Raw genomic sequence first — 14,417 nt, 5'->3', positions numbered from 1 at the left:
TTTTAAGAAACTAGGGAAAAGAAATCAAAATATACCCAAACAGAAGGAAGGAAATATAGAAGAAAATAGGAATTAAGAAAATAAAATCCAAAACCTGACAGGTGTTTATTCAGTCCTGTCGCTTATAATCTCTAAGACCTTGGGCAAGGTATTTAACCTCTTCATGCTTCAATTTCCCCATCTGCAAAACAGAGCGAATAATAGCACCTACCTCACGGGGCTATTATAAGAATTAAGAGAAAAGTTCTGTGAAATTTAAGAAACTTAGAAATGAAAAGTGATTAGAACAATTCTTGGCACGTAATATGCTAGATCAAAGCAGGGTTACATACAGCCCAGTTTGCCCAGGGTATTCTCAGTTTAGAATTTATTATGATTTTTTTTATTTAATAATAAAATAGTTGTATTAATAATTGCCTCAAAGGAAGCTACTTCTGCCATGGCCTTATCTAGGACTCTGAAAGCCGCGTTCACTTTTACATGTGGAAGAACACCAGTGATCCATGTCTGTTTCGTTTTCAGTGAGGAGCATCTAACATTTTCCCCCTCAACAACAACATATAGCGTGCTCTCTGGTAAAGCAAAGTATTAGACAATGCTGCATCTCTACGCTGCTTGGGATACCAGTTAGGTGTATTGTGGTCCATAACAAATCCTATCAGATATAGTAAAATGCGAGTTGTAGAGATCAATAGAAACCTTAAAATTATAAGCTACAGGTAATAAGATATGTGTGGGAAGTAAAGACTGAGCCATGTTCTCTTAAAATATTAAAGTGTAGAATAAACCCCTTGCTATCACAGTATTACCACAAATACAGATTGCAAAATTCTTAACAAGATATTAGCAAGGCAAATGCAAGCATTGCATAGAAAATAATAATACATCGTGCTGACGCCTTACAAATTTGGTTTAACGATTTAAAAATAAATTAATATATTATATCATTTAATGATTATCTTAATAGATGCAGAAAAATATTTGTCAAAATCAACATCCAATCGTAATAAATCAGTTATCAGCTTAACAATAGAGGGAAATTCCTTAATGTTGCAAAGTTATTTACAAAAATACATGTATTTGTAGTGTAAAAGCACTGAAACATTCAGAAACTGCACCAAGTGGTTAGATCTCATCATTCTAATGAGTTACTATGTTAGATCCTATATTAGTGGCCAGAAACTAATGTCAAGAAAAACAAATAAAAATAAAATAGAATAAAGTAATTATGGTAAGATCTCATTCTCTGTGAAGGAAAAACTAAAGAAATTACTGATAAGTTATCATACAGAATTAGAACATTTTAGCAAATTTTTCAAAGCCCTGGGATATAAAGTCAAAGTGCACAAACCATCTTCATTCATACACACTTGTCTCAATCAGGTGGAAAACAAAATTGTTAAAACAATATATAATGGGATAAAAAGTGTAGCTCTCATTTCCACCATAAGTTATTTATACATCCAAATCAATTTCATTTAAAGTCCCCACAGAATTACTTGACTTGTTTGTGTTTTGCGTTATTTTTATGTATGAAACTTAAGAGGATGAGTCTATATTGATACAGAAGAATAGCCAAACACTCCTAAAGAAGAAAAATAACCAGAGGCAGGTGGGGTAGAATTTGTCCTACCAGTTGTCAGGAATTATTATAAAGCTATTATGAATAACACAAGGTAGTATTGACAAGGTAGAAATATCAAACACACGAACAGAGGTATACATATGTGGACATTTGATTTCTAATAGTATTTCACTAGAAAAGAATAGACTTTTCAACAAATCCTACTGGCACAATTTGGTTATCTATATGGAGAAAATATAAAATTGATTCCCTGACTGACACCATATACATATTAATGACTGAAAGATAAAAATAATAATATTGTAGATGACAATTTAGGATGATATCTTTATGACCTTAAATAGAATATAATTCGTTAAACCTAAACTCACTGATAATTTCAACTACATTTGGTTTCAACCACCACAGAGTGAACAGAGAAGCCCCAAACTAGGAGAAAATATACGCGACACACGGAAGTGAGCCGTACCAGAATGAATGAATAGCACACATAAATCAGGTGAAAAGACACAATCTGATAAAAAGGAGAAAATGTATGAACAAGTACTGCACATAATAGGAATTCCAAAGGACCAAGAAACATGTGGGAAGATTTCCAATTTGATTTTTAATCAGGAACATGCAAATTCATCGTGTGATTCACCATTTTATGCTTGCTAGACTGACAAACCTGAAGAGTCTGGCAATATCAAGTGTTGGTGAGGATATGAAGCAATGGAAGCCTTTAGGAACAGCTGTCGTAAATGGGGATCAGTGGGCCACTTTGAGAAAAGAATTCATTATCAGATGGGACATTTGTGGATGTTCATAGTCTACAATCCAACAATGTCACTCCCGTACAGGGGCACCAGGACCCTAGTGGAAGAACATCCTCAGTAACACTCAGAATGGCAAATATTGGAATGCAATAAAAATGCTCATCAATATTACAATGAGAAACATATTAGGCTAAAGTAATAGAATAGAAAAAATAGATACGCATGCATGCAGTTATGTAGATGAATATTGGGAGCAGAATGATTAAGGAAAAAAGCCAACTGTGGCAGAACACGCCTTCACAATTCCCTTCTATGCAGGAAAGAATTCAAAAACATTAAGCAGCATTTTGCTTCGAATACACATTTTGTGGTTACAGTATGCGAAAAATAGAAGGAAATGTTGAAAATATGGTTCTGGTTACTGAGAAAGAAAGGATGAGACAGGTAAGGATACGTGGAACTACAGTGGTGAGGCTCTCATTTTTCTCTTTAACATTGACCTCACTACCATGTCGATAGGTGTTCATCCCGTCAGTATTTTTTTATACCCTACAGCACATACTTTAAACTATTACTCTGAATATACTCAACTATTTCATAAATAGGAAAAAAGTATTCCGGGGGCGCCTAGGTGGCTCAGTCGGTTAAGTGTCGGACTTCCCCATGTCAGGTCATGATCTCATGGATTTGTGGGTTCGAGCCTGGTCCGGCTCTGTGCTGACAGCTGGGAGCCTGGAGCCTGCTTTGGATTCTGTGTCTCCCTCTCTCCCCTTCCCCCACTTGTGCTCTGTCTCTTCTCAAAAATAGATATTAAAAAATTAAAAATAAAAGTATTCCTAACATCTATTTTAAGCTTTAAAAGAAAATAGTATACCTTTCAATAAGCTGCCATTGAGATGCAAATTTTTGTAATTTCTTGTCTGTTCAGGTTTCTTGGATGTGTGAATCTCGTTTGACTTTCACATACCCCTGATGGAGCTCAGAGCATATCTACGGCATTGTGTTTATTTTAACAGTGTCAAACAATTAAAAAAAATTCTTCACAGACAGTGTTGTTCTTTTATTTAGTAATTTATTCATCTGTCAAGTATGTACTATTTTAAGTCTCTTCTGTATGTTAAGCATGAGGAAGGCTATTACCCTCTCACTGTTTACAATTTTAGCAGCAAAGATAAGACTAGTCTAAAGACAGCTCTTTTGCAAAGCAGTAAGAGAGGAGAGCTGCCCAAGGAGCAAAAATGCAGGTGCTTTAAGAAATGAAAGGTGGAAGAATGATTTCTGGGTAATCCTGCAGCTGTTTCAATACTATAGCTGCCGGGGGAACTTCATATGCAAATTTCTAAGGTTGGAATCAAGAACTTGGAAGAAAGTCTCAGGAAAGAAATTGGAATGTCATAATAAGGAAATGAGTGCAAGCGAGACTTCCTTTAAACAACAGCTGTCAGATTCTCTCTGGTGAAGCAAAATACTGCCTGAGACAGATGGGGTGGCGACCATCATCTTATGTGTACTTAGATTTAAATAGGCAATCTGACCCTATCTAACTATGCAGGCTTCAGGAGTGTGTTGTGAGGTCAGGCACACGACATGCTACATACTGTACCTACAGGGATAAGGTGGCAAAGTTGTGCGTACTTGTGCTGTGTTTGTGTGGTAAGTAAAAGAATGGAAGTATGTACAAATATGGAATGGGAATGGGGATCCCTTCACAATAAGTAAATAAAACAGAAAGCAAGGAGTATTCAATACACCAAGCTAAAAAATATTCTACTGGTCTAGTCTCTTCCTTGGAGAGGTCAAGCATTACCCCAACTTTAAGAATCATGCTCAAGTAGGGGTACATGGGTGGCTGAGTCAATTGAGCATCCAACTTCGGGTCCAGTCATGATCTTGCTGTTTGTGGGTTTGAGCCCTGTGATGGGCTCTGGGTTGACAGCTCAGAGCCTGGAGCCTGCTTCAGATTCCCTGTCTCCCTCTCTTTCTTTCTGCCCCTCCCCCACTTGTGCTCTCCCTCTCTCTAAAAAATAAATAAACATTTTTTTAAAGAATCATGACTAAGTAATTGATTCCTTTATGTAGGCATCAAATCCTAAACATTTGTCTGATCTTTAGACCTTCATTTCAAATTCCTTGCTGGACTTCTGCACATGGTTTCCCAATAAACATTTCACACTCGATATGTGCAAACCGATTCTTCATCTGGCCATCTATTTGGCTCCCGCTCATCTTTTTAAAATTAATGTTTATGTCACTTTCTCAATTCTTCATCCTTATAACCTACAAAGATATCTGCAGTAACTACTTTTCACTCACCACTTAGGGCCAATTGCTAAATTAAGTGGTTTGTCTCTACAAAATCTTCATTCATCTCATCCTTGGCATTTTCATTGACATTGCATGGATCTGTGTACTCATGATTTTTATCAATGGATGTAGAGTTTCCCATTTTTCTATTCCCTCTATTCTTCCCACCCAATGTCCTTTACAATACCTCACAATATTTTGTCTAAAAAGCAAACACAACTATATTTTACTCCTGCAGAAAATCCTACAATAACAGTTTTTTGTTCTCAAGGTAAAGACCCTATCCTTCCTCTTACACTCAAGGCCATCCAAATATGGCCCACTCTACATTTCCTTTGTCAGGTTTTCTTTTCTCTAGTCCAACTGGTCAATTTGGTAGTATGAAAAATAGTCAATATTTGCCTCCTCTGATTCTGTGCATGTTCCTTCTACATGGAATCCCCTCACTCCATATTTATCTATCAAAGTTCTATCAGGCCTCAAGTCTACCAGATAGAAAGGGCTTTTAGCTTGCTCAGCCATAACTTCTCTGTCTCTTAATATTTTTTGTATGTCTTGTTAGCCACTTAGTTATTCATGGTCTTCCAAATTATTTACTTATCTTCTTCTTGTGCTAAATTTTAAGCTACTTGTACTCAGAAACTTTGTCATTAATACCATAAAAATCATGACAGAACCTACATATATCAAGTAAAAACTGAAACACAGCAGCTGAAAAGACAAATAAGACAGTCCTACAGGCACGTGTGCCATCAGTATATGTATCATCTCAGCAGAAGGCAGAGTATAGGTATAGGTACACTATTTTGCTTACTTTAAGTTGATAGTATCAGTGAGGCCGTGAAGTTCTCTTTTAGAGTAGGATTAAATTTCTGTAAATATTTCTCCCCCAAAATTTTGATATTTCTTGATTATTTAAAATATTTCTCTGTCCCTCTGTCTCTCTCTTCCCTGACACATACTCGTGTATATCTCTATTGTTATTAGGTATAATGTCCAATATCACACATATAGCCTGATCCTGAGAGAAAAGTGCATTAATAGCTCACCTATGTGCCTTAATTAAAGAAGTAAAATTATTATCTAACAACAGGTATTGAATTTGAGGGACGGGACCCAGAAGAGGTTCCCAGTCAACAGCACTAAGTCATTTGACTTGCCTATTTCACTCCCAATGATGTCGCCTGTCCGGTCTACTGAGTTTCCTTTAATCTCTTGCAGAGAGAAGAAACTATTGTTTATTCTGTTTTTCCCTGTTATTCCTGAAATGAGCATACACATATGTTAAAAACATTTATGGACTGGGACACCTGGGTACCTAAGTCAGTTAAGGCGTCTAACTCTTGATTTTAGTTCAGGTAATGGTCCCAAGGTGGGGCAACTGCGCCTTGCATTGGGTTCCAGGCTAAGCGTGGAGCCTGCAAAAAAACAAAACAAAACAAAACAAAAACAAAACAAAACAAAAACAAACAAAGCAAAGCAAAACAAATTTATGGACTTTTAATGCTACTAATTATGAAAAACGAGAGACAACAGGTAACAAAAAAAAAATCAAATATTGGTCTACGTTGAAAGGCAAAAATAATTAGGAATCTCTTTCCCAGGGGCTTTTCAATTTTATTAGTCTACGGGCTTTTTCATATTGAAAAAATACAAAACTAAATGCTCTTTAATTCCAAGTGTTATTAAAATTTTATTATATTACTTAAATATATATAAATAAAACTTATTTTACTTATAGCTTGAAACATGATTAAACCACATTTTCAAATAAAATATTAAAACTTCCCACCAAACCAATAAAATTCAAATTAACAAAATTAATTTAATATGGAATATATTCTAAGATATTAAAAAACGTAATTACCAATGGATTTAAAAGTATAAAATGGCATGTTTTCACTTTTCGCATTTTTATGTTGAGCATGCTGCAACATTATTTGAGTTAAAATTGTACCATAGCTGGGTTTTTTTGCCTTTAAAAAAAACTAATAATCTTAACTATCAGGGAATTATTCTGGAGATTCAGTTAATCCAATCATGCTCATAAAATACAATAAAAATAATTTGAAGTGTGAAGTCCTTTATTACATATTTAGTGTCATAATTACTTGTATAAAAATAAAATCTAACAACACATCTGCTCATGTAATGATTATGATATCAACTGCTACGGGTTCTGTTGAGTTCTGAAGAGTTTAAAGTCTGTGTGCCATTTGATGACTTAATTTCCCCACTACTCTTCCTTATGTAAGTGATTGTAAAATCTTTATTTATACAGCTTGCCATGAGGTAATTTGTCTTTTCCTTGGGGCCAATGAAAATGTAAACTCCAGAATTGCAGTAAAGTAGCAGAACATGGTCATAAGTTGACCATACACACGGTCGGTGATATGCTTACATATATTTCAAGATTGCCAAAACAAGAGCAGAAAATTCACAAATATTCATAAATTGAGCAAGTAAATCTCTAGAAATAATAAGTGTAGTAATTCCTTCCTTCAGAACCACTCCTTGGCATTTCCTCATTCTCTTAGTCTTATTTGGGTAAATATATTTATACATTTAAATTTATATATGTGTAAAATGCTAAGCCATTTAAGATTTCTCCAGATTCAAATGTTATTTATAGCACAAGGTAGATCCAAATTAAAATGAGAACTTTTCTGTTTTACACAGGAAGTCTCTACTTAGGTAATTTCCTAATAGTGACACAGTCCGAAGTGAGCTGAATATATCTTAAATATTTGAAGGAAATATTGATTTGGGGAAGAAAAATGAAACACGAGACTTGTGGAAGAGATGGATCCATCTGTCGGTTAATTGACAAATAATTAATTCAGCCAGTAAAGGATGATAGAATATCTATCATACAACAATTCTGAAGCAATTTTGTCACCATATAGCTTTATCTACTTTGATTTCAGTTCTCTGGAAATGTTACCACAAAAGGTAAGCAAGTAGGGCTTTACATTCTATAATTCTATTTGTTATATTTGCATTGTTTTCCTCTCTTTTCAATAAACTTCACAGTCTTTAAATATATGTGTATGCATACATGATCATGTATAAAATATATTTCATTTCTGTTCAAACTATATCATGATATATGAGCCTATGATTCTCCTATTGTTTGCAATGTATTGTTTGGTATTATAGTATATTTTACACGTTTTCCAGACAAAAATAAAATGTAATGCATTAGTATGTATAATGGAAATTCTCAGGTTCTGAGTTTACAAGAGGAAGAAGTGTCTGAAATAAGGCACAGAGAAACAATCCCAAAATTCATAGCCAAGTAAAAGAACAGAAATGTAATAAAGTTAAAGGGAAAGTAAACTCTTATTATTATTCTTATCAGGTAATTCCTGCAAGCAAAACATTTTTAAATTAGCAATGGAAAAGGATGGGCACAATTCAGATCATTCTCTCCAAAACATGTTTAATTCAGGCTCTTGGAGTTCCTTTGTTTCAAGAAAATGAGCTTCTGATTTAATAATTGGGGGAAAAAATGGTATTAACTATATTTTCAGTGTAGCTCCACACTCATAAAGCAAAAGACATTAAAAGTAGGACTTTAGTAGTATTAGTTAATATCTAATGAAAACATAAAAGCAACCCATTTATTCAGTTCTAAAATGTAATCAATTTTTAGATGATAAGAACAAATTTCATCTTGGAGACCCGACAATTTAGTGAAATACGTACCTACTTACTTGAGTTGTTTTGTTTTGTTTTGTTTTGTTCCTGATAAAATAACATGAAAAAGAAAACACATCTTTGGTATAGTTAAAAAGAACACCACAGACTCAAAATGGCGCCACTTAGGTTAAGGTCCCAAGTCAGTAAACCAAGACTTAATACCTAAACTAACTGCAGTTTCAAACCCCTAGAAATGTAACCTTTAGTCAGCTCAACATGGGAATTTCCTCGTCAGCAGTAGGAAATTTACTGAGAAATCCCTTCTGCTCCCTTTAGGAAGGTGACCTGCCTAAAACAATGGATTATTTGCTGATGTATTTTTTTCTACTCCCTTTCTGCCTTTAAAAACCGTAGCCCTTTGGAGCTCCCCTCTACTTGTTAGATGGCATGCTGCCAGATTCATGAATCAATTAATAAAGTCAATTAGATCTTTTAAAATTTACTCAGTTGAATTTTTATTATTTAACAGTATTTACAAACTTTGTTACTAACACATGGCTGACCTTACAGTATAGATTAAGTTCTTTACCAAATGGCTTCTTAAAAGCAAGCTCTTTTCAGATTATGTTGCAAGTCTCTCATTGGGCAGTGGGGCCGAGAGAAAGGACCGTTCTGTATAATAGGAAATCAATCTGTTTTACTGAAGTTTCATTCTCCAGATGAGTTTGATTGTTGATGTTCTCTTTGTGACCACCATTTATACCTTGCTGCTCTTGATACAGCCTTTTAAGGTCTAGGCTATTACCTTAAAATCTGCCTGCCGTCCTTCCTCAGTTATCCATTTTTCTTGATTTTCTTTACTGAAAAAAATTTTTTTCAGTATTTATTGACTGAAAATATCTCTCAGAGTTAAATATGGCCTATAAGATTAATGGCATATGTGAATTCACAGGCATGTGGCATATATAATGTCAAATGTGAAAAACATTTTCACAGATTACATGAAACTTTAAGAAAAAAATAAGTGAGTATTCAATTCAATCCATTGTTATAAAAATGGGATTATTCTCTCCCCTTTGCTCCAAGGCAACATTACTTCAAGTACACAACTCGATTTCAAGACATTTGCCAACTTTGCAAACTGTGCAACAGTCAGTAGTATTTCCCTCCCCTAAACTGACTATGCGTAGGCCTCAAGGACATAATGTAGACAGTTAAATGTATTGTTATAAAAGAGGAGGATTTAGCAATTTCCCAATAAATGTAATCAGGTAGTGAAATCAAACTATATAACTCATACTAATATCTGCTTTATTTTATTTTTTATTTTTTTTTAATGTTTATTTATTTATTTAGAAAGACAAACATAGAGAACAGGACAGGGGCAGAGAGAGAAAGAGAGAGAGAGTCCCATTCAGACTCCATACCATCAGCACACAGCCTGATGGCAGGCTTGAACCCACGAACCATGAAATCATGACCTGGGCCGAAATCAAGAGTCGGCCGCTTAACTGACTGAGCCACCCAGGAGCCCCTCTGCTTTATTTTAGATTGAGTAAGTTATGTCGTTTGGCCATCTGCTTTGGTAAAATTAAACAGATAATAATAATCTCCTCTGTTTTTTTCAAACTGTGAAAACCATAGTCCAAATAAAATGAATCAACACACTGAACGTTAAAATAAGGTTTATGTCCTGTCGTCAGTCAGCAACTCAGGGCATCAATCGATTTTTGACAAACATATGTATTATAAGAATGTTTATTTTCCTACCTAGTTCAAGAGCAACAGGCTCTGTCCCCAGGAGTCCATTTTACTATTAATAATTAAACAGACTTACATAAGCTATTAAAACTACAAATAATTACAGTTGATTATGCCTTCTTTTACCCAAAAACAGGTTCAGTCACTGCAAGCCAAGATATTGAAATAAGCTAATTATCTTTTTTCTTTTCTTTCTTTTTTTTTTTTTTTTTTGCAATGATGAATTTTGCATCTCTATGACCCAAATCACCTTACTGTACAGATCATTGTTGTTAACAGATCAAAGGATTTTTTTAAAGGTAATTTTAGCAATGCTTGCAGCACCTACTAAGTTTGGTAGTAACTAATCATATTCTAGTTTGAAAGATAAGCAATGCCACTTGTAGAGCTAAAAGAGACTATCTGCTAACCTCTGTAAGAAACATAACTGCCTCGTTTCATTTAGTCAACTCTTCAGCACTCTGCATCATCCTGCCCAAATATGAGGCCTGGAGCACTTTTTGAAAAAAAATATATAAACCCAACACAACATTTTAATGCTTACTGAACTCAGCCAGTCTAAGGACCTTTGTGAGTCCAAGAAGCTGGTGAGCTCCAGCTGCCGTTATTTCCAGCACCAGGTCCTGGGGCACTGGCATCCTCCAAGGGAACAGATGTCGAAAGGGGATGAGCAGTTGAAGAAACAAACCATTTTACTTCTCTGTTAAAAAAACAAACAAACAAACAAGCAAAAACTGAAGAGTTTCCATTTTAAATATTACCCCTGTCCTTTTGTATTTATTTTTAAAATTTATTTATTTATGTTTTGAGAGAGAGAGAGAGAGTGAGAAGTGAAGGGGCAGAGAGAGAGGGAGAGAGCCCTAAAGCAGGCTCTGCACTACCAGCATGGAGCCTGATGCAGGGCTGGAACCTTAAGGGCTGAACCTTAACATCACGACCTTGAGCTGAAAACAAGAGTCGGGTGGTTAACTAACTGAGCCACCCAGGCACCTGAATACTTCCCCTATATTTTTAGAATGATGAGTCTTTTTACTCCTATCATTGAATTAATTTCCAGAATGGAATTTCTTTGAGGAGCAGTCATTGTGAAAATCATTAGTAAAATAAATTTATATCATCAGAAGTTTAACAACTAAGGAAAATGAGGTACATGTCCCTTCTCAAACTTGAGTTCAAGATTGTTTGGTTGACTGGATAATTTGAGCTTTAAAATATCTGATACTTTGAAAAGTTAGATCAATATCCAAATTTGCTTTACATTTCTAATAACATATTGAATCAAATGTAGCTTTTGTTGGTTACCAGCTGAGTAACTATGGTTAAATTATGTGTCTTAAGTCTCAGTTTTACGATCTGTAAAGTAGGGCTCAAAGTACTCCTTACTTGAAAAAGGTGTTGTAAAGATGAAATACAACTACACGAGAAAATGTTATATAGAGTGGCTAGCATCTAGCCCATGCTAGGTAAACTGTAGGATATTACAAAACAATTTCTATTCAACCTACATTTTCAAAATCATAGCAGGAGCTATCATTAAGATAAGATTTGCTTTCTATTTAAAAACTTAAAAAAAATAAATGTCACCACTCAGCTGGGACAGCCAACCAAAGAGGAAGAGAGAGAGAGACAGAGACAAAACAAGTAAGTCAAACAGGTGTGACAAATCCTACCAATATACTTTGCTCCAGACTGGTGGCCACTTGGAAGTCTGAGTCCAACACTTTATTTCACAAAGAGTTTTTAAAATGTGCACGACCAATAGATTTTCCAACCACTTCAATTTGCACACAACCTATTTACAAAAGGCCGGAGAGAAAAGAGTTAGAAGTAGTCTTTTATTAAAGCTAAAAATAGCAACTAATAAAATATTAACCAGAACAAATCTGTACTAAATGCAAACAGTAATCTTTCAGTAACACAGGCAGCTTTCCATGAAAAGGGAAGTCAAGCAGAAAAGGAAAATTCATGAAAATCAACAATATGTACTCCCAAGATCCTCTATAACAACATATTATAAGTTGGCAGAAATTTTCCTTTTCCATATTGTAAATTCATTCTATCTTGAGTTCATGTATGCAGTTTAACAATAAGTTGAAAGCCAAATGTCTTATGAAGAAGTTATTTTCCTTCCTTTTTAAGACAAATATTGCATTATGAGAATTTTTAAGGTTTTTTTGTTGTTGTTGTTAAGATATATAACATATAAGATGATGTATGAAATTAAAGCTAGTCTCTCCTTTGTGCTTGTTACAAACTAGGCCTTTTATCTATATCATCTTTAATTCTCCTAACTCAATAAAACAGTTACTTTTTTAATCATTTATTTTAATACATCACAGCTGAGTAACCTAAGGCTCAGGAAAACCCTACCTCAAAACATGTTAAAAAATAAAATACACAGGATGAGGACATAATATTTATAACAATAAAATATACACCGATTTCAATATGCGTTCCTGTTTTCACTCAGGAAATGTAAGTTTTCTTGTTTGCTTTTGTCCATCATTGGTCAAAACAAAAACATTACAAGTCTTTATAAATCTGGGTAATGATAGAGTAACTTTTATAAATAATTGCAAAAAAAGAAAAAACCACACAAAACCCATGAAATTGGTCTTCTGATATTTTCTGAAGAATGTTAATTACTTCATAATAATTTCACTGTATCTTATTTATATAATAATATACTCTTTATGGATTACACAGTGCCCAAAAAGAAGAAAATCATAATGACTCCAAATTCAATAACCAGCCACATTATCAATTTTCTATATCAAAAATGTGTTTCATAATGTTTTGTAATCTGATCTTTAAAAATTAACAATGTGTCATGTACATTTTCTATGTCAGTATGTATTCTAAATGAATAGTTTTCACATTTTAGAGGTAAAATTCTTTCTTCAAAGAAATCTGAAGGAGAACTGTAATGGATATAACCAGGGAGGGGCGCCTGGGTGGCTCAGTGGGTTAAGCGTCCAACTTCGGCTCAGGTCATGATCTCACAGTTAGTGGGATCTAGCCCCACATCGGGGTCTGTGCTGACAGCTCAGAGCCTGGAGCCTGCTTCAGATTCTGTGTCTCCCTCTCTCTCTGCCCCTCCCCCACTCATGCTTTGTCTCTCTGTCTCTGTCTCTCTCAAAAACAAATAAACATTGAAAAAAGCTTAAAAAAACAAAAAAAAGATGTCACCATGGATATACACCTGATCTCACTGAAAGGAAGAAGAGAAGCAATTTGCCTAACTTTTCTGCTACTCATTGGCACCTCCCTCCCCACCATGGCAACCTGAGGATCCTCAGTGGACTTGGGCTTCCATGGAGACTTCTTTGAAAACTCTCCTTCTGCATCATTTTGTTTAATGATAAATTACGATTCCATCCGATTGGATTTCCTTAAATAATGTTAACACACCAAAACCATTAGGGGGACTCAGGAAAATAAAAATGGTAATGAAAATCATTATTATAACAGAGAAAAATAACTCATGTTTATTCATGACTTAAATAATCAATTAATGACTAAAGCATTCCTATACAATAAGCATGAAGAGATTGCGGGGTAGAAGCATTGTAATTCCTGAGAGGAAGGAAAAAGCCTTACATGTTGCCTGGAGGAACTTTCTGGATCTTAAAACAGGAAGGGGAAAGTCAAGCAAAGCACAGTGGTTTCACTGAGTTGAGAAGACAGTAACTGAAGTTTCAGAATGCTGTTATAGCTGGAATTTATGGACCAGAGTAGGAAACTAGACAGAGAAAAAGTTCTAGAAATCTGCAGGCAGATCTTTTGCTACAAACCTAACCTCCACATGCCCAGGCAGGCTACATCAGGCTGAACTAGAAACAACTATTAGAGGTCTGCAAGTTGAGCAGTTCCTAGAGACAATAGGTGGCTGAGAGATATTTGAGATTACCCGCCAAAGTGAAGATATCTTGTTGAACACCCAGCTTCCAGTAAAGGACCTACCAGAAAAAAACTTCACTTGTCTCATAATGGCTACTCTAGACTCACCAGCACAAAACTTAAAAACAAGGGTCAAAAGAACAAAGTTGATTCTTAATGTAACTTCTGCCTGCCTAAATAAACTTCAACACTCATTAAGTTAGAGAACAGAATCCAGATGCTAAACAATGTAAACATCAGTATTTTTTTTTGTTTAGAATCTAACCCAAAAATAACTAAACATGCAAAGAAGCAGGGAAATGTGACCAATAAATAGGAGATAATAAATCTCAGTAATGGAAGAGACAATGGGATTAGCATTCAAGGACTTTAAATTATACAATTTTGACTTCTTTTCATGTTTATTTATTTTGAGAAAGAGACAGAGCACAAGCGGGGATGGGCAGAGAGAGACACAGAATCCGAAG

At 34.9% G+C, this 14,417-nt stretch overlaps 1 long non-coding RNA gene across 1 annotated transcript in view; it reads right to left on the bottom strand.

Moving 5' to 3' along the window:
• LOC109249846 (uncharacterized) overlaps window positions 1-14,417 on the bottom strand; it is a 301,041-nt gene that overhangs the window by 128,490 nt on the left and 158,134 nt on the right. Inside the window, exons 2-3 of the long non-coding RNA XR_002072786.2 lie at window positions 11,721-11,842; window positions 10,617-10,750 (exon numbers count right to left, since the gene is read on the bottom strand). This is a non-coding gene — a long non-coding RNA (uncharacterized LOC109249846). The remainder of the gene's footprint in view (window positions 1-10,616; window positions 10,751-11,720; window positions 11,843-14,417) is intronic.

This window comes from Panthera pardus, unplaced genomic scaffold (assembly GCF_024362965.1).
Source record: "Panthera pardus isolate Hobbes unplaced genomic scaffold, ASM2436296v1 HiC_scaffold_17, whole genome shotgun sequence".
Taxonomy (NCBI): Eukaryota; Metazoa; Chordata; class Mammalia; order Carnivora; family Felidae; genus Panthera; species Panthera pardus.
The sequence above is the reverse complement of the archived record's forward strand: the minus strand, read 5'-3'. Positions and strand labels throughout refer to the sequence as shown.